This window comes from Salvelinus fontinalis, chromosome 7, assembly GCF_029448725.1.
Source record: "Salvelinus fontinalis isolate EN_2023a chromosome 7, ASM2944872v1, whole genome shotgun sequence".
Taxonomy (NCBI): Eukaryota; Metazoa; Chordata; class Actinopteri; order Salmoniformes; family Salmonidae; genus Salvelinus; species Salvelinus fontinalis.
Genome location: NC_074671.1, coordinates 67,658,728 through 67,680,480, shown reverse-complemented (window position 1 = coordinate 67,680,480; position 21,753 = coordinate 67,658,728). Strand labels below are relative to the sequence as shown.

General features: G+C 46.1%; 1 protein-coding gene and 1 pseudogene across 1 annotated transcript in view; one reads left to right on the top strand and one right to left on the bottom strand.

Annotated features, from left to right (window-relative positions):
- LOC129860022 (progesterone-induced-blocking factor 1-like) overlaps window positions 1-21,753 on the bottom strand; it is a 145,032-nt gene that overhangs the window by 10,243 nt on the left and 113,036 nt on the right. The gene's annotated exons all lie outside the window — the stretch shown is intronic.
- LOC129860021 (peroxisomal membrane protein PEX14-like) lies at window positions 8,556-10,105 on the top strand (annotated as a pseudogene).

The following is a 21,753-nucleotide window of genomic DNA, read 5'->3' as shown; positions in this document are numbered from 1 at the left end:
AGAGGTGTTGTTATACTCAGTGTATAGTAGGATGTACAGGGAGGGGGGGGGTCAACTCAACATTAGAGAGGTGTTGTTATACTCAGTGTATAGTAGGATGTACAGGGAGGGGGGGGGGGTCAACTCAACATTAGAGAGGTGTTGTTATACTCAGTGTATAGTAGGATGTACAGGGAGGGGGGGGGGGTCAACTCAACATTAGAGAGGTGTTGTTATACTCAGTGTATAGTAGGATGTACAGGGAGGGGGGGGGGGTCAACTCAACATTAGAGAGGTGTTGTTATACTCAGTGTATAGTAGGATGTACAGGGAGGGGGGGGGGGTCAACTCAACATTAGAGAGGTGTTGTTATACTCAGTGTATAGTAGGATGTACAGGGAGGGGGGGGGGTCAACTCAACATTAGAGAGGTGTTGTTATACTCAGTGTATAGTAGGATGTACAGGGAGGGGGGGGGGTCAACTCAACATTAGAGAGGTGTTGTCATACTCAGTGTATAGTAGGATGTACAGGGAGGGGGGGGGTCAACTCAACATTAGAGAGGTGTTGTCATACTCAGTGTATAGTAGGATGTACAGGGAGGGGGGGGGGTCAACTCAACATTAGAGAGGTGTTGTTATACTCAGTGTATAGTAGGATGTACAGGGAGGGGGGGGGGTCAACTCAACATTAGAGAGGTGTTGTCATACTCAGTGTATAGTAGGATGTACAGGGAGGGGGGGGGGTCAACTCAACATTAGAGAGGTGTTGTTATACTCAGTGTATAGTAGGATGTACAGGGAGGGGGGGGGGTCAACTCAACATTAGAGAGGTGTTGTTATACTCAGTGTATAGTAGGATGTACAGGGAGGGGGGGGGGGTCAACTCAACATTAGAGAGGTGTTGTTATACTCAGTGTATAGTAGGATGTACAGGGAGGGGGGGGGGTCAACTCAACATTAGAGAGGTGTTGTTATACTCAGTGTATAGTAGGATGTACAGGGAGGGGGGGGGGTCAACTCAACATTAGAGAGGTGTTGTTATACTCAGTGTATAGTAGGATGTACAGGGAGGGGGGGGGGTCAACTCAACATTAGAGAGGTGTTGTTATACTCAGTGTATAGTAGGATGTACAGGGAGGGGGGGGGGTCAACTCAACATTAGAGAGGTGTTGTTATACTCAGTGTATAGTAGGATGTACAGGGAGGGGGGGGGGTCAACTCAACATTAGAGAGGTGTTGTTATACTCAGTGTATAGTAGGATGTACAGGGAGGGGGGGGGGTCAACTCAACATTAGAGAGGTGTTGTTATACTCAGTGTATAGTAGGATGTACAGGGAGGGGGGGGGTCAACTCAACATTAGAGAGGTGTTGTTATACTCAGTGTATAGTAGGATGTACAGGGAGGGGGGGGGTCAACTCAACATTAGAGAGGTGTTGTTATACTCAGTGTATAGTAGGATGTACAGGGAGGGGGGGGGGTCAACTCAACATTAGAGAGGTGTTGTTATACTCAGTGTATAGTAGGATGTACAGGGAGGGGGGGGGTCAACTCAACATTAGAGAGGTGTTGTTATACTCAGTGTATAGTAGGATGTACAGGGAGGGGGGGGGGGTCAACTCAACATTAGAGAGGTGTTGTTATACTCAGTGTATAGTAGGATGTACAGGGAGGGGGGGGGGTCAACTCAACATTAGAGAGGTGTTGTTATACTCAGTGTATAGTAGGATGTACAGGGAGGGGGGGGGTCAACTCAACATTAGAGAGGTGTTGTTATACTCAGTGTATAGTAGGATGTACAGGGAGGGGGGGGGTCAACTCAACATTAGAGAGGTGTTGTTATACTCAGTGTATAGTAGGATGTACAGGGAGGGGGGGGGGGTCAACTCAACATTAGAGAGGTGTTGTTATACTCAGTGTATAGTAGGATGTACAGGGAGGGGGGGGGGGTCAACTCAACATTAGAGAGGTGTTGTTATACTCAGTGTATAGTAGGATGTACAGGGAGGGGGGGGGGTCAACTCAACATTAGAGAGGTGTTGTTATACTCAGTGTATAGTAGGATGTACAGGGAGGGGGGGGGTCAACTCAACATTAGAGAGGTGTTGTTATACTCAGTGTATAGTAGGATGTACAGGGAGGGGGGGGGGTCAACTCAACATTAGAGAGGTGTTGTTATACTCAGTGTATAGTAGGATGTACAGGGAGGGGGGGGGGTCAACTCAACATTAGAGAGGTGTTGTTATACTCAGTGTATAGTAGGATGTACAGGGAGGGGGGGGGGTCAACTCAACATTAGAGAGGTGTTGTTATACTCAGTGTATAGTAGGATGTACAGGGAGGGGGGGGGTCAACTCAACATTAGAGAGGTGTTGTTATACTCAGTGTATAGTAGGATGTACAGGGAGGGGGGGGGGTCAACTCAACATTAGAGAGGTGTTGTTATACTCAGTGTATAGTAGGATGTACAGGGAGGGGGGGGGGTCAACTCAACATTAGAGAGGTGTTGTTATACTCAGTGTATAGTAGGATGTACAGGGAGGGGGGGGGTCAACTCAACATTAGAGAGGTGTTGTTATACTCAGTGTATAGTAGGATGTACAGGGAGGGGGGGGGTCAACTCAACATTAGAGAGGTGTTGTTATACTCAGTGTATAGTAGGATGTACAGGGAGGGGGGGGGGTCAACTCAACATTAGAGAGGTGTTGTTATACTCAGTGTATAGTAGGATGTACAGGGAGGGGGGGGTCAACTCAACATTAGAGAGGTGTTGTTATACTCAGTGTATAGTAGGATGTACAGGGAGGGGGGGGGTCAACTCAACATTAGAGAGGTGTTGTTATACTCAGTGTATAGTAGGATGTACAGGGAGGGGGGGGGGTCAACTCAACATTAGAGAGGTGTTGTTATACTCAGTGTATAGTAGGATGTACAGGGAGGGGGGGGGTCAACTCAACATTAGAGAGGTGTTGTCATACTCAGTGTATAGTAGGATGTACAGGGAGGGGGGGGGGGTCAACTCAACATTAGAGAGGTGTTGTTATACTCAGTGTATAGTAGGATGTACAGGGAGGGGGGGGGTCAACTCAACATTAGAGAGGTGTTGTTATACTCAGTGTATAGTAGGATGTACAGGGAGGGGGGGGGGTCAACTCAACATTAGAGAGGTGTTGTTATACTCAGTGTATAGTAGGATGTACAGGGAGGGGGGGGGTCAACTCAACATTAGAGAGGTGTTGTTATACTCAGTGTATAGTAGGATGTACAGGGAGGGGGGGGGTCAACTCAACATTAGAGAGGTGTTGTCATACTCAGTGTATAGTAGGATGTACAGGGAGGGGGGGGGTCAACTCAACATTAGAGAGGTGTTGTTATACTCAGTGTATAGTAGGATGTACAGGGAGGGGGGGGGGGTCAACTCAACATTAGAGAGGTGTTGTTATACTCAGTGTATAGTAGGATGTACAGGGAGGGGGGGGGTCAACTCAACATTAGAGAGGTGTTGTTATACTCAGTGTATAGTAGGATGTACAGGGAGGGGGGGGGGGTCAACTCAACATTAGAGAGGTGTTGTTATACTCAGTGTATAGTAGGATGTACAGGGAGGGGGGGGTCAACTCAACATTAGAGAGGTGTTGTTATACTCAGTGTATAGTAGGATGTACAGGGAGGGGGGGGGGTCAACTCAACATTAGAGAGGTGTTGTCATACTCAGTGTATAGTAGGATGTACAGGGAGGGGGGGGGGGTCAACTCAACATTAGAGAGGTGTTGTTATACTCAGTGTATAGTAGGATGTACAGGGAGGGGGGGGGTCAACTCAACATTAGAGAGGTGTTGTTATACTCAGTGTATAGTAGGATGTACAGGGAGGGGGGGGGTCAACTCAACATTAGAGAGGTGTTGTTATACTCAGTGTATAGTAGGATGTACAGGGAGGGGGGGGGGGTCAACTCAACATTAGAGAGGTGTTGTTATACTCAGTGTATAGTAGGATGTACAGGGAGGGGGGGGGGGTCAACTCAACATTAGAGAGGTGTTGTTATACTCAGTGTATAGTAGGATGTACAGGGAGGGGGGGGGGGTCAACTCAACATTAGAGAGGTGTTGTTATACTCAGTGTATAGTAGGATGTACAGGGAGGGGGGGGGTCAACTCAACATTAGAGAGGTGTTGTTATACTCAGTGTATAGTAGGATGTACAGGGAGGGGGGGGGGTCAACTCAACATTAGAGAGGTGTTGTTATACTCAGTGTATAGTAGGATGTACAGGGAGGGGGGGGGGGGTCAACTCAACATTAGAGAGGTGTTGTTATACTCAGTGTATAGTAGGATGTACAGGGAGGGGGGGGGGGTCAACTCAACATTAGAGAGGTGTTGTTATACTCAGTGTATAGTAGGATGTACAGGGAGGGGGGGGGGTCAACTCAACATTAGAGAGGTGTTGTTATACTCAGTGTATAGTAGGATGTACAGGGAGGGGGGGGGGTCAACTCAACATTAGAGAGGTGTTGTTATACTCAGTGTATAGTAGGATGTACAGGGAGGGGGGGGGTCAACTCAACATTAGAGAGGTGTTGTTATACTCAGTGTATAGTAGGATGTACAGGGAGGGGGGGGGGGTCAACTCAACATTAGAGAGGTGTTGTCATACTCAGTGTATAGTAGGATGTACAGGGAGGGGGGGGGTCAACTCAACATTAGAGAGGTGTTGTTATACTCAGTGTATAGTAGGATGTACAGGGAGGGGGGGGGTCAACTCAACATTAGAGAGGTGTTGTTATACTCAGTGTATAGTAGGATGTACAGGGAGGGGGGGGGGTCAACTCAACATTAGAGAGGTGTTGTTATACTCAGTGTATAGTAGGATGTACAGGGAGGGGGGGGGGGTCAACTCAACATTAGAGAGGTGTTGTTATACTCAGTGTATAGTAGGATGTACAGGGAGGGGGGGGGGGGTCAACTCAACATTAGAGAGGTGTTGTTATACTCAGTGTATAGTAGGATGTACAGGGAGGGGGGGGGGTCAACTCAACATTAGAGAGGTGTTGTTATACTCAGTGTATAGTAGGATGTACAGGGAGGGGGGGGGGGTCAACTCAACATTAGAGAGGTGTTGTTATACTCAGTGTATAGTAGGATGTACAGGGAGGGGGGGGGGTCAACTCAACATTAGAGAGGTGTTGTTATACTCAGTGTATAGTAGGATGTACAGGGAGGGGGGGGGGTCAACTCAACATTAGAGAGGTGTTGTTATACTCAGTGTATAGTAGGATGTACAGGGAGGGGGGGGGTCAACTCAACATTAGAGAGGTGTTGTCATACTCAGTGTATAGTAGGATGTACAGGGAGGGGGGGGGTCAACTCAACATTAGAGAGGTGTTGTTATACTCAGTGTATAGTAGGATGTACAGGGAGGGGGGGGGTCAACTCAACATTAGAGAGGTGTTGTTATACTCAGTGTATAGTAGGATGTACAGGGAGGGGGGGGGGGTCAACTCAACATTAGAGAGGTGTTGTTATACTCAGTGTATAGTAGGATGTACAGGGAGGGGGGGGGGGTCAACTCAACATTAGAGAGGTGTTGTTATACTCAGTGTATAGTAGGATGTACAGGGAGGGGGGGGGGGTCAACTCAACATTAGAGAGGTGTTGTTATACTCAGTGTATAGTAGGATGTACAGGGAGGGGGGGGGTCAACTCAACATTAGAGAGGTGTTGTTATACTCAGTGTATAGTAGGATGTACAGGGAGGGGGGGGGTCAACTCAACATTAGAGAGGTGTTGTTATACTCAGTGTATAGTAGGATGTACAGGGGGGGGGGGGGGGTCAACTCAACATTAGAGAGGTGTTGTTATACTCAGTGTATAGTAGGATGTACAGGGAGGGGGGGGGGTCAACTCAACATTAGAGAGGTGTTGTTATACTCAGTGTATAGTAGGATGTACAGGGAGGGGGGGGGTCAACTCAACATTAGAGAGGTGTTGTTATACTCAGTGTATAGTAGGATGTACAGGGAGGGGGGGGGTCAACTCAACATTAGAGAGGTGTTGTTATACTCAGTGTATAGTAGGATGTACAGGGGGGGGGTCAACTCAACATTAGAGAGGTGTTGTTATACTCAGTGTATAGTAGGATGTACAGGGGGGGGGGGGGGTCAACTCAACATTAGAGAGGTGTTGTCATACTCAGTGTATAGTAGGATGTACAGGGAGGGGGGGGTCAACTCAACATTAGAGAGGTGTTGTTATACTCAGTGTATAGTAGGATGTACAGGGGGGGGGTCAACTCAACATTAGAGAGGTGTTGTCATACTCAGTGTATAGTAGGATGTACAGGGAGGGGGGGGGGGGTCAACTCAACATTAGAGAGGTGTTGTCATACTCAGTGTATAGTAGGATGTACAGGGAGGGGGGGGGGGGTCAACTCAACATTAGAGAGGTGTTGTTATACTCAGTGTATAGTAGGATGTACAGGGGGGGGGTCAACTCAACATTAGAGAGGTGTTGTCATACTCAGTGTATAGTAGGATGTACAGGGAGGGGGGGGTCAACTCAACATTAGAGAGGTGTTGTTATACTCAGTGTATAGTAGGATGTACAGGGAGGGGGGGGTCAACTCAACATTAGAGAGGTGTTGTTATACTCAGTGTATAGTAGGATGTACAGGGAGGGGGGGGTCAACTCAACATTAGAGAGGTGTTGTTATACTCAGTGTATAGTAGGATGTACAGGGAGGGGGGGGGTCAACTCAACATTAGAGAGGTGTTGTTATACTCAGTGTATAGTAGGATGTACAGGGAGGGGGGGGTCAACTCAACATTAGAGAGGTGTTGTTATACTCAGTGTATAGTAGGATGTACAGGGAGGGGGGTCAACTCAACATTAGAGAGGTTTTGTTATACTCAGTGTATAGTAGGATGTACAGGGAGGGGGGGGGGTCAACTCAACATTAGAGAGGTGTTGTTATACTCAGTGTATAGTAGGATGTACAGGGAGGGGGGGGGGGACAACTCAACATTAGAGAGGTGTTGTCATACTCAGTGTTTAGTGGAAGGAACACCTCATCCTGGGCCTGGGATGTACAGGGAGGGGGGGAACCACGAGACAGAAGGAACCAGTTTGTCCTGTTGTTCCACGTTCAATAATAATACTGACATGACTTTATCACCGAGATTCTTCAAACAAGCCTCTCTCTCTGTACTGTACAGTGTGATTCTTCAAACAAGCCTCTCTCTCTGTACTGTACAGTGTGATTCTACAAACAAGCCTCTCTCTCTGTACTGTACAGTGTGATTCTTCAAACAAGCCTCTCTCTCTGTACTGTACAGTGTGATTCTTCAAACAAGCCTCTCTCTCTCTGTACTGTACAGTGTGATTCTACAAACAAGCCTCTCTCTCTGTACTGTACAGTGTGATTCTACAAACAAGCCTCTCTCTCTGTACTGTACAGTGTGATTCTTCAAACAAGCCCCTCTCTCTCTGTACTGTACAGTGTGATTCTACAAACAAGCCTCTCTCTCTGTACTGTACAGTGTGATTCTTCAAACAAGCCTCTCTCTCTGTACTGTACAGTGTGATTCTTCAAACAAGCCTCTCTCTCTCTGTACTGTACAGTGTGATTCTTCAAACAAGCCTCTCTCTCTGTACTGTACAGTGTGATTCTTCAAACAAGCCTCTCTCTCTCTGTACTGTACAGTGTGATTCTTCAAACAAGCCTCTCTCTCTCTGTACTGTACAGTGTGATTCTTCAAACAAGCCTCTCTCTCTGTACTGTACAGTGTGATTCTTCAAACAAGCCTCTCTCTCTGTACTGTACAGTGTGATTCTACAAACAAGCCCCTCTCTCTCTGTACTGTACAGTGTGATTCTTCAAACAAGCCTCTCTCTCTGTACTGTACAGTGTGATTCTACAAACAAGCCCCTCTCTCTCTGTACTGTACAGTGTGATTCTTCAAACAAGCCTCTCTCTCTGTACTGTACAGTGTGATTCTACAAACAAGCCTCTCTCTCTCTGTACTGTACAGTGTGATTCTTCAAACAAGCCTCTCTCTCTGTACTGTACAGTGTGATTCTACAAACAAGCCTCTCTCTCTCTGTACTGTACAGTGTGATTCTTCAAACAAGCCTCTCTCTCTCTCTGTACTGTACAGTGTGATTCTTCAAACAAGCCTCTCTCTCTCTCTGTACTGTACAGTGTGATTCTTCAAACAAGCCTCTCTCTCTGTACTGTACAGTGTGATTCTACAAACAAGCCTCTCTCTGTACTGTACAGTGTGATTCTTCAAACAAGCCTCTCTCTCTCTCTGTACTGTACAGTGTGATTCTACAAACAAGCCTCTCTCTCTCTGTACTGTACAGTGTGATTCTTCAAACAAGCCTCTCTCTCTGTACTGTACAGTGTGATTCTTCAAACAAGCCTCTCTCTCTGTACTGTACAGTGTGATTATTCAAACAAGCCTCTCTCTCTGTACTGTACAGTGTGATTCTACAAACAAGCCCCTCTCTCTGTACTGTACAGTGTGATTCTACAAACAAGCCCCTCTCTCTGTACTGTACAGTGTGATGATGATGAATCGATTATAAGAGGAGTATGCTGGGAAAGATGGCATCTTCTGAACAACCTGATCCGCAAACACAGCCTCGTGCTCCGTCCAGAGATGACGTTGCCCCCAGAGAAGCACTGATTGCCACAGCTGTGAAATTTTTACAGAACCATAAAGTCCGTCAAAGTCCACTGGAAACCAGAAAAGTTTTCCTGAAGAAAAAAGGTTTGACTGATAAGGAGATTGAGCTTGCCATCCAGCGCTCGGGCAGTACTGACGAGCCCCTGGCCCTTACCCCTGTGGGACCCCAGTACCCTCTCCTTTCCCCCCAGCTGGCACCTATACCCTACAGTCCCCGTGGCTACAGATGGAGAGACTACGGTGCCCTCACTGTCATCATGATGGGCATGGCCTTTGGCTTCCATCACCTCTACAAGAAATACATCCTTCCCCTCATTATGGGCAGCAAAGAGGACAAGAAGCATCTGCAGAGAATCGAGAGCAACATCGCCGAGATGAGTGGCACGCTGACACAGACAGTGACCCAGCTCCAGCAGACCCTGGTTACAGTACAGGACCTCCTGGTCCAGCAGTAGCAGAAAATGCATGACCTGTCTCAGGAGCTATCTACCTCTGAGGCATCCTCTTCAACCAACCGCATCCTGGATACCCAGACCATCGGCGATCTGAAAGCTGAAATAGGGTCATTGAAGGGCTTGCTTCTCGGCAGGAGGCAGTTCCCCGCATCACCATCCGTCCCAAAGATTCCCTCCTGGCAGATGCCCCTGAAGCCAGCCACCATCTCCACCAGCTCTCCTTCCATCAACCATACCAACAGCAGCAGCGACATCTCCCCCGTCAGCAACGAGTCGGCTTCCCCCTCCCCCATCAAAGATGGCCGCCACAGCCCCCAAGATGCCCTGGGAGGTCCCGACGGAGCCCACAGCCTCAACGGAGAGAATGGCGTGGGGCTGGGAGGAGGAGCCACACTGACCCCTCTGGACCTTAAGGATCAGGTCCGCATGGAGGTCCAGGGTGAGGAGGAGAAGAAAGAGGAGGATGTGAAGGAGGAAAAAGAAGAAGAAGAGGAGGAGGAGGATGACGTGAGCCATGTGGATGAGGAGGAGCATCTGAGCGTGCCAGCGGAGGATCGTCGAGGGGGGGACGGACAGATCAACGAACAGGTGGACAAGCTGAGGAGGCCCGAGGGGGCCAGCAACGAGAGCGAGGTGGATTAGACCAGACCGTGAGCACAAAGCACAACAAAACCCCTTTTTCCTTATGGTTCTCACTTCATTTGAAGGTCCTGTTTCAGTCTGGTCCCATTTGACCATCCTTTCTGTAACTGTACTGTTTTGCCTCTGTTATATAGTGAACAAACTCAATTATGAGCGAAGGTTTAAGAAACACAGCAAAAAAAGGTTAATGTTGGTGTGTCTGGCACTTGTAAGCACCTGGCTTACATCAATTTACTATTCATCATTCAAACAAAACGATTGCATGCCTGGGAAAGTAATGTTAAGTTTCTGCAGGATGGGGGAGATAAGAGCAATATTCAATACAAATTACTATCAAAAATGATTTGCAATCCTGCTTTCTCTTATTCCTTGTGTGGCACTTGGTACTGTCAATTTTCATGACTGACAATAATCACCTGGTGTAGTGAGCTTGGTTTGCAATGTGTTATTGTATCTGAGCTCATTTGAAAAATAATTTGAGGGTTGTGTCCCAAATGGCACCCTATTCCCTATGTAGGTTGTGTCCTAAATGGCATCCTATTCCCTATGTAGGATGTGTCCCAAATGGCACCCTAGTCCCTGTGTAGGATGTGTCCCAAATGGCACCCTATTCCCTATGTAGGATGTGTCCCAAATGGCACCCTATTCCCTATGTAGGATGTGTCCCAAATGGCACCCTATTCCCTATGTAGAATGTGTCCTAAATGGCACCCTATTCCCTATGTAGGATGTGTCCCAAATGGCACCCTATTCTCTATGTAGGATGTGTCCCAAATGGAACCCTATTCCCTATGTAGGGTGTGTCCTAAATGGCACCCTATTCCCTATGTAGAATGTGTCCCAAATGGCACCCTATTCTCTATGTTTTGACAAGGGTCTATAGAACTTTGGTCAAAAGTATTGCACTATATGGGGAATAGGTTGCCATTTGGTACCCATCCTGGTAACCTGTTCTGTACACCAAAGAAATCGTATGCTCCTCTATATTCTTCAGTTCTAGGTCAGGAGTCAGACGGCTTGTCCCCCTGTACTCGTCTCAAAGTCACCCCAGAGATCACTGAAAGCATTACTGGGACTGCGTCTGAAACGAAACCCTATTCCCTATACGATTCACTACTTTTGACCAATAGTAGGGCACTCCATAGGGAATAGGGTGCCATTTCAGACGTAGCCTGTCAACAGAGCCGAGGGAGAGGACAAGCAGCGCTAGGCTAGGGCAGCGTTAGGCTAGGGCAACGTTTAGGATCTTTCATGTGTCCCCTCACATTGGTGTCAGTCTGTCAATAATTCAGAAAGGCCAGGAGGTGGCATTTGGGCTGAAATAAAAGCCTTGAAATTTGAGATTAGAACACGACGACGGGTTTTGTTCCACGAGCGTTCAAGAACGCTGAAAGGAAGGGAAGATAAATGTGTTTTTTTTAAAGCCTCTCTCTTTCTGTACTGTACAGTGTGATTCTACAAACAAGCCTCTCTCTCTGTACTGTACAGTGTGATTCTACAAACAAGCCTCTCTCTCTCTGTACTGTACAGTGTGATTCTACAAACAAGCCTCTCTCTCTCTGTACTGTACAGTGTGATTCTTCAAACAAGCCTCTCTCTCTCTGTACTGTACAGTGTGATTCTTCAAACAAGCCTCTCTCTCTGTACTGTACAGTGTGATTCTTCAAACAAGCCTCTCTCTCTCTGTACTGTACAGTGTGATTCTACAAACAAGCCTCTCTCTCTGTACTGTACAGTGTGATTCTTCAAACAAGCCTCTCTCTCTGTACTGTACAGTGTGATTCTACAAACAAGCCCCTCTCTCTCTGTACTGTACAGTGTGATTCTACAAACAAGCCTCTCTCTCTCTGTACTGTACAGTGTGATTCTTCAAACAAGCCTCTCTCTCTCTCTGTACTGTACAGTGTGATTCTACAAACAAGCCCCTCTCTCTCTGTACTGTACAGTGTGATTCTTCAAACAAGCCTCTCTCTCTGTACTGTACAGTGTGATTCTACAAACAAGCCTCTCTCTCTGTACTGTACAGTGTGATTCTTCAAACAAGCCTCTCTCTCTCTGTACTGTACAGTGTGATTCTACAAACAAGCCCCTCTCTCTCTGTACTGTACAGTGTGATTCTTCAAACAAGCCTCTCTCTCTCTGTACTGTACAGTGTGATTCTACAAACAAGCCTCTCTCTCTCTGTACTGTACAGTGTGATTCTACAAACAAGCCCCTCTCTCTCTGTACTGTACAGTGTGATTCTTCAAACAAGCTACTCTCTCTGTACTGTACAGTGTGATTCTACAAACAAGCCTCTCTCTCTCTGTACTGTACAGTGTGATTCTACAAACAAGCCTCTCTCTCTGTACTGAAATGTAGGAGGACCGACAGTCAAAGTTATATTAAAATGAAAGACCTGATGATGTAAACGAGGTTAACACACCTTTCACATAGGATTCACAGTACGTAGCCTGTTAAAACAAACGGGCAATATGATCCCCTTTTCAAACAGCCCCATTTTTTTTACCTCTTCTCGTCGGCATTCGTCTTTTACATAGCCATTGCAAGGAGCAAGAGACGTTCAACTTTGACCCTGTTGTTGCGGTCGTTGTCACGGTAACCTGCCAGCAGCAAGTAGTAAATTCCTCAGGCAGGATCCAAAGCTTTTCAGTTCTTCACATTCACAACAGTAAGTTAGCAGCTCACCATACTTGTAAATCATTTGTAAATAATGACCTTGTAATGTGTTCATTTTTCCTTTTATGGTGACTAAAAAGTTTGGCTACGGTTAAACTCAAAACGTTGTCAGATGAGTTTATTTTCTCCCCTTTTAGGATCCTCATTAGCTGTTGAAGAAAACTTTTAGGTTCCTCATTAAGGAACAGCAACACCAATTTGAACTAAGACCGAGACGACTAAAGAACGAGACGACTAAAGAACGAGACGACTATAGAAAGAGCCGACTATAGAACGAGACGACTAAAGAACGAGACGACTAAAGACCGAGACGACTAAAGAACGAGACGACTAAAGAACGAGACGACTATAGAACGAGACGACTATAGAACGAGACGACTAAAGAACGAGACGACTAAAGAACGAGACGACTAAAGAACGAGACGACTATCGAACGAGACGACTAAAGAACGAGACGACTAAAGAACGAGACGACTAAAGACCGAGACGACTAAAGAACTAGACGACTAAAGAACGAGACGACTAAAGACCGAGACGACTAAAGACCGAGACGACTAAAGAACGAGACGACTAAAGAACGAGACGACTAAAGAACGAGACGACTAAAGACCGAGACGACTAAAGAACGAGACGACTAAAGACCGAGACGACTAAAGAACGAGACGACTAAAGAACGAGACGACTATAGAACGAGACGACTAAAGAACGAGACGACTAAAGAACGCGACGACTAAAGAACGAGACGACTATAGAACGAGACGACTATAGAACGAGACGACTATAGAACGAGACGACTATAGAACCAGACGACTAAAGACCGAGACGACTAAAGAACGAGACGACTAAAGACCGAGACGACTAAAGAACGAGACGACTAAAGACCGAGACGACTAAAGACGACTATAGAACGAGACGACTAAAGAACGAGACGACTAAAGAACGAGACGACTAAAGAACAAGACGACTAAAGAACGACTAAAGACCGAGACGACTAAAGACCGAGACGACTATAGAACGAGACGACTAAAGAACGAGACGACTAAAGACCGAGATGACTATAGAACGAGACGACTAAAGACCGAGACGACTAAAGAACGAGACGACTATAGAACGAGACGACTATAGAACGAGACGACTAAAGAACGAGACGACTAAAGACGACTATAGAACGAGACGACTAAAGAACGAGACGACTAAAGAACGAGACGACTAAAGAACAAGACGACTAAAGAACGACTAAAGACCGAGACGACTAAAGACCGAGACGACTATAGAACGAGACGACTAAAGAACGAGACGACTAAAGACCGAGACGACTATAGAACGAGACGACTAAAGACCGAGACGACTAAAGAACGAGACGACTATAGAACGAGACGACTATAGAACGAGACGACTAAAGAACGAGACGACTAAAGAAAGAGACGACTAAAGACCGAGACGACTAAAGAACGAGACGACTAAAGAAAGAGACGACTAAAGACCGAGACGACTAAAGAACGAGACGACTATAGACCGAGACGACTAAAGAACGAGGTCCCGTGTGGCTCAGTTGGTAGAGCATGGCGCTTGCAACGCCAGGGTTGTGGGTTCAATTCCCACGGGGGGACCAGGGTTCAATTCCCACGGGGGGGCCAGGATGAATATGTATGAACTTTCCAATTTGTAAGTCGCTCTGGATAAGAGCGTCTGCTAAATGACTTAAATGTAAATGTAAATGTAAAAGAACGAGACGACTAAAGAACGAGACGACTATAGAACGAGACGACTAAAGAACGAGACGACTAAAGAACGAGACGACTAAAGAACGAGACGACTAAAGAACGAGACGACTAAAGAACGAGACGACTATAGAACGAGACGACTAAAGAACGAGACGACTAAAGACAGAGACGACTAAAGAACGAGACGACTAAAGAACGAGACGACTAAAGAACGAGACGACTATAGAACGAGACGACTATAGAACGAGACGACTATAGAACGAGACGACTATAGAACGAGACGACTATAGAACGAGACGACTAAAGAACGAGACGACTAAAGAACGAGACGACTAAAGAACGAGACGACTAAAGAACGAGACGACTATAGAACGAGACGACTATAGAACGAGACGACTATAGAACGAGACGACTATAGAACGAGACGACTAAAGAACGAGACGACTAAAGACCGAGACGACTAAAGAACGAGCAGACTATAGAACGAGACGACTAAAGAACGAGACGACTAAAGAACGAGACGACTAAAGACCGAGACGACTAAAGAACGAGACGACTAAAGAACGAGACGACTAAAGACCGAGACGACTAAAGACCGAGACGACTAAAGAACGAGACGACTAAAGAACGAGACGACTAAAGAACGAGACGACTAAAGAACGAGACGACTAAAGACCGAGACGACTATAGACCGAGACGACTAAAGACCGAGACGACTAAAGAACGAGACGACTAAAGAACGAGACGACTAAAGACCGAGACGACTAAAGACCGAGACGACTATAGACCGAGACGACTATAGACCGAGACGACTATAGACCGAGACGACTATAGAAAGAGACGACTAAAGAACGAGACGACTAAAGAACGAGACGACTAACGAGACGACTATAGACCGAGACGACTATAGAACGAGACGACTAAAGAACGAGACGACTAAAGAACGAGACGACTAAAGAACGAGACGACTATAGAACGAGACGACTAAAGAACGAGACGACTATAGAACGAGACGACTAAAGAACGAGACGACTAAAGAACGAGACGACTAAAGACCGAGACGACTAAAGAACGAGACGACTCGTTCTTTAGTCGTTCTTTAGTCGTCTCGTTCTATAGTCGTCTCGTTCTTTAGTCGTCTCGTTCTTTAGTCGTCTCGTTCTTTAGTCGTCTCAGTCTTTAGTCGTCTCGTCCTTTAGTCGTCTCGTTCTTTAGTCGTCTCGTTCTATAGTCGTCTCGGTCTTTAGTCGTCTCGTTCTATAGTCGTCTCGTTCTTTAGTCGTCTCATTCTTTAGTCGTCTCGGTCTTTGGTCGTTCTATAGTCGTCTCGGTCTTTTGTCGTCTCGTTCTTTAGTCGTCTCGTTCTTTAGTCGTCTCGTTCTTTAGTCGTCTCGTTCTATAGTCGTCTCGTTCTTTAGTCGTCTCTCGTCTCGTTCTTTAGTCGTCTCGTTCTTTAGTCGTCTCGTTCTTTAGTCGTCTCGGTCTTTAGTCGTCTCGTTCTTTAGTCGTCTCGTTCTCTAGTCGTCTCGTTCTCTAGTCGTCTCGTTCTCTAGTCGTCTCGTTCTTTAGTCGTCTCGTTCTATTGTCTTCTCGTTCTTTAGTCGTCTCGTTCTTTAGTCGTCTCGTTCTTTAGTCGTCTCGGTCTTTAGTCGTCTCGTTCTTTAGTCGTCTCGTTCTTTAGTCGTCTCGTTCTATAGTCGTCTCGTTCTTTAGTCGTCTCGTTCTATAGTCGTCTCGTTCTTTAGTCGTCTCGTTCTTTAGTCGTCTCGTTCTTTAGTCGTCTCTTTCTATAGTCGTCTCGGTCTATAGTCGTCTCGGTCTATAGTCGTCTCGGTCTTTAGTCGTCTCGGTCTTTAGTCGTCTCGTTCTTTAGTCGTCTCGTTCTTTAGTCGTCTCGGTCTTTAGTCGTCTCGTTCTTTAGTCGTCTCGTTCTATAGTCGTCTCGGTCTTTAGTCGTCTCGTTCTTTAGTCGTCTCGGTCTTTAGTCGTCTCGTTCTATAGTCGTCTCGTTCTTTAGTCGTCTCGTTCTTTAGTCGTCTCGATCTTTGGTCGTTCTATAGTCGTCTCGGTCTTTTGTCGTCTCGTTCTTTAGTCGTCTCGTTCTTTAGTCGTCTCGTTCTTTAGTCGTCTCGTTCTATAGTCGTCTCGTTCTTTAGTCGTCTCGTTCTTTAGTCGTCTCGTTCTTTAGTCGTCTCGTTCTTTAGTCGTCTCGTTCTTTAGTCGTCTAGTTCTTTAGTCGTCTCGGTCTTTAGTCGTCTCGTTCTTTAGTCGTCTCGTTCTTTAGTCGTCTCGTTCTTTAGTCGTCTCATTTTAATGTCGTCTCGTTCTTTAGTCGTCTCGGTCTTTAGTCGTCTCGTTCTTTAGTCGTCTCGTTCTTTAGTCGTCTCGTTCTATAGTCGTCTCGTTCTATAGTCGTCTCGTTCTTTAGTCGTCTCGTTCTATAGTCGTCTCGTTCTATAGTCGTCTCGTTCTTTAGTCGTCTCGTTCTTTAGTCGTCTCGGTCTTTAGTCGTCTCGTTCTTTAGTCGTCTCGTTCTTTAGTCGTCTCGTTCTTTAGTCGTCTCGTTCTATAGTCGTCTCGTTCTTTAGTCGTCTCGTTCTATAGTGGTCTCGTTCTTTAGTCGTCTCGTTCTTTAGTCGTCTCGTTCTTTAGTCGTCTCGTCTTATAGTCGTCTCGGTCTTTAGTCGTCTCGGTCTTTAGTCGTCTAGTTCTATAGTCGTCTCGTTCTTTAGTCGTCTCGTTCTTTAGTCGTCTCGGTCTTTGGTCGTTCTATAGTCGTCTCGGTCTTTTGTCGTCTCGTTCTTTAGTCGTCTCGTTCTTTAGTCGTCTCGTTCTTTAGTCGTCTCGTTCTATAGTCGTCTCGTTCTTTAGTCGTCTCTCGTCTCGTTCTTTAGTCGTCTCGTTCTTTAGTCGTCTCGTTCTTTAGTCGTCTCGGTTTTTATTCGTCTCGGTTTTTATTCGTCTCGGTTTTTATTCGTCTCGGTTTTTATTCGTCTCGGTTTTTATTCGTCTCGGTTTTTATTCGTCTCGTTCTTTAGTCGTCTCGTTCTTTAGTCGTCTCGTTCTTTAGTCGTCTCGTTCTTTAGTCGTCTCGTTCTATACGACTAAAGAACGAGACGACTAAAGAACGAGACGACTAAAGAACGAGACGACTATAGAACGAGACGACTATAGACCGAGACGACTAAAGAACGAGACGACTAAAGAACGAGACGACTATAGAACGAGACGACTATAGAACGAGACGACTATAGAACGAGACGACTATAGAACGAGACGACTATAGAACGAGACGACTAAAGAACGAGACGACTAAAGAACGAGACGACTAAAGACCGAGACGACTAAAGACCGAGACGACTATAGAACGAGACGACTATAGAACGAGACGACTATAGAACGAGACGACTATAGAACGAGACGACTATAGAACGAGACGACTAAAGAACGAGACGACTAAAGAACGAGACGACTAAAGAACGAGACGACTAAAGACCGAGACGACTAAAGACCGAGACGACTATAGAACGAGACGACTATAGAACGAGACGACTATAGAACGAGACGACTAAAGAACGAGACGACTAAAGACCGAGACGACTAAAGAACGAGACGACTAAAGACTGAGACGACTAAAGAACGAGCAGACTATAGAACGAGACGACTAAAGAACGAGACGACTATAGACCGAGACGACTAAAGAACGAGACGACTAAAGAACGAGACGACTAAAGACCGAGACGACTAAAGAACTAGACGACTAAAGACCGAGACGACTAAAGAACGAGACGACTAAAGACCGAGACGACTAAAGACCGAGACGACTAAAGAACGAGACGACTAAAGAACGAGACGACTAAAGAACGAGACAACTAAAGAACGAGACGACTAAAGACCGAGACGACTATAGACCGAGACGACTAAAGACCGAGACGACTAAAGAACGAGACGACTAAAGAACGAGACGACTAAAGAACGAGACGAGAGACGACTAAAGAACGAGACGACTATAGAACGAGACGACTATAGAACGAGACGACTAAAGAACGAGACGACTAAAGAACGAGACGACTAAAGAACGAGACGACAAAAGACCGAGACGACTATAGAACGACCAAAGACCGAGACGACAAAAGACCGAGACGACTATAGAACGACCAAAGACCGAGACGACTATAGAACGAGACGACTAAAGAACGAGACGACTATAGAACGAGACGACTAAAGACCGAGACGACTAAAGAACGAGACGACTAAAGAACGAGACGACTAAAGACCGAGACGTCTATAGAACGAGACGACTAAAGAACGAGACGACTAAAGACCGAGACGACTAAAGACCGAGACGACTATAGACCGAGACGACTATAGACCGAGACGACTATAGACCGAGACGACTATAGAAAGAGACGACTAAAGAACGAGACGACTAAAGAACGAGACGACTAACGAGACGACTATAGAACGAGACGACTAAAGAACGAGACGACTAAAGAACGAGACGACTAAAGAACGAGACGACTATAGAACGAGACGACTAAAGAACGAGACGACTATAGAACGAGACGACTAAAGAACGAGACGACTAAAGAACGAGACGACTAAAGACCGAGACGACTAAAGAACGAGACGACTAAAGAACGAGACGACTATAGAACGAGACGACTATAGAACGAGACGACTAAAGAACGAGACGACTAAAGAAAGAGACGACTAAAGACCGAGACGACTAAAGAACGAGACGACTAAAGAAAGAGACGACTAAAGACCGAGACGACTAAAGAACGAGACGACTATAGACCGAGACGACTAAAGAACGAGGTCCCGTGTGGCTCAGTTGGTAGAGCATGGCGCTTGCAACGCCAGGGTTGTGGGTTCAATTCCCACGGGGGGACCAGGGTTCAATTCCCACGGGGGGGCCAGGATGAATATGTATGAACTTTCCAATTTGTAAGTCGCTCTGGATAAGAGCGTCTGCTAAATGACTTAAATGTAAATGTAAAAGAACGAGACGACTAAAGAACGAGACGACTATAGAACGAGACGACTAAAGAACGAGACGACTAAAGAACGAGACGACTAAAGAACGAGACGACTAAAGAACGAGACGACTAAAGAACGAGACGACTATAGAACGAGACGACTAAAGAACGAGACGACTAAAGACAGAGACGACTAAAGAACGAGACGACTAAAGAACGAGACGACTAAAGAACGAGACGACTATAGAACGAGACGACTATAGAACGAGACGACTATAGAACGAGACGACTAAAGAACGAGACGACTAAAGAACGAGACGACTAAAGAACGAGACGACTAAAGAACGAGACGACTATAGAACGAGACGACTATAGAACGAGACGACTATAGAACGAGACGACTATAGAACGAGACGACTAAAGAACGAGACGACTATAGAACGAGACGACTAAAGAACGAGACGACTAAAGACCGAGACGACTAAAGAACGAGACGACTAAAGACCGAGACGACTAAAGAACGAGCAGACTATAGAACGAGACGACTAAAGAACGAGACGACTAAAGAACGAGACGACTAAAGAACGAGACGACTAAAGACCGAGACGACTAAAGAACTAGACGACTAAAGAACGAGACGACTAAAGACCGAGACGACTAAAGACCGAGACGACTAAAGAACGAGACGACTAAAGAACGAGACGACTATAGACCGAGACGACTATAGACCGAGACGACTATAGAAAGAGACGACTAAAGAACGAGACGACTAAAGAACGAGACGACTAACGAGACGACTATAGACCGAGACGACTATAGAACGAGACGACTAAAGAACGAGACGACTAAAGAACGAGACGACTAAAGAACGAGACGACTATAGAACGAGACGACTAAAGAACGAGACGACTATAGAACGAGACGACTAAAGAACGAGACGACTAAAGAACGAGACGACTAAAGACCGAGACGACTAAAGAACGAGACGACTAAAGAACGAGACGACTATAGAACGAGACGACTAAAGAACGAGACGACTAAAGAACGAGACGACTATAGAACGAGACGACTATAGAACGAGACGACTATAGAACGAGACGACTAAAGAACGAGACGACTAAAGAACGAGACGACTAAAGAACGAGACGACTAAAGAACGAGACGACAAAAGACCGAGACGACTATAGAACGACCAAAGACCGAGACGACTAAAGAACGAGACGACTAAAGAACGAGACGACTATAGAACGAGAAGACTAAAGACCGAGACGACTAAAGAACGAGACGACTAAAGAACGAGACGACAAAAGAACCAGACGACTAAAGAACGAGACGACTATAGAACGAGACGACTAAAGAACGAGACGACTATAGAACGAGACGACTAAAGAACGAGACGACTAAAGAACGAGAAGACTAAAGACCGAGACGACTAAAGAACGAGACGACTAAAGAACCAGACGACTAAAGAACCAGACGACTAAAGAACGAGACGACTATAAAACGAGACGACTAAAGAACGAGACGACTAAAGAACGAGACGACTAAAGACCGAGACGACTAAAGAACGAGACGACTAAAGAACGAGACGACTAAAGAACGAGACGACTATAGAACGAGACGACTAAAGAACGAGACGACTAAAGAACGAGACGACTAAAGAACGAGACGACTATAGAACGAGACGACTATAGAACGAGACGACTATAGACCGAGACGACTAAAGAACGAGACGACTAAAGACCGAGACGACTATAGAACGAGACGACTAAAGAACGAGACGACTATAGAACGAGACGACTAAAGAACGAGACGACTAAAGAACGAGACGACTAAAGAACGAGACGACTAAAGAACGAGACGACTAAAGACCGAGACGACTAAAGAACGAGACGACTAAAGAACGAGACGACTATAGAACGAGACGACTAAAGAACGAGACGACTAAAGAACGAGACGACTAAAGAACGAGACGACTAAAGAACGAGACGACTAAAGAACGAGACGACTAAAGAACGAGACGACTATAGAACGAGACGACTAAAGACCGAGACGACTAAAGACCGAGACGACTAAAGAACGAGACGACTAAAGACCGAGACGACTAAAGACCGAGACGACTAAAGAACGAGACGACCAAAGAACGAGACGACCAAAGAACGAGACGACCAAAGACCGAGACGACCAAAGACCGAGACGACTATAGACCGAGACGACTATAGACCGAGACGACTAAAGACCGAGACGACTAAAGAACGAGACGACTAAAGACCGAGACGACTAAAGACCGAGACGACTAAAGACCGAGACGACTAACGACCGAGACGACTAAAGACCGAGACGACTATAGACCGAGACGACTATAGACCGAGACGACTATAGACCGAGACGACTATAGAACGAGACGACTATAGAACGAGACGACTAAAGAACGAGACGACTAAAGAACGAGACGACTAAAGACCGAGACGACTAAAGAACGAGACGACTAAAGAACGAGACGACTAAAGAACGAGACGACTAAAGAACGAGACGACTAAAGACCGAGACGACTAAAGACCGAGACGACTAAAGAACCAGACGACTAAAGAACGAGACGACTAAAG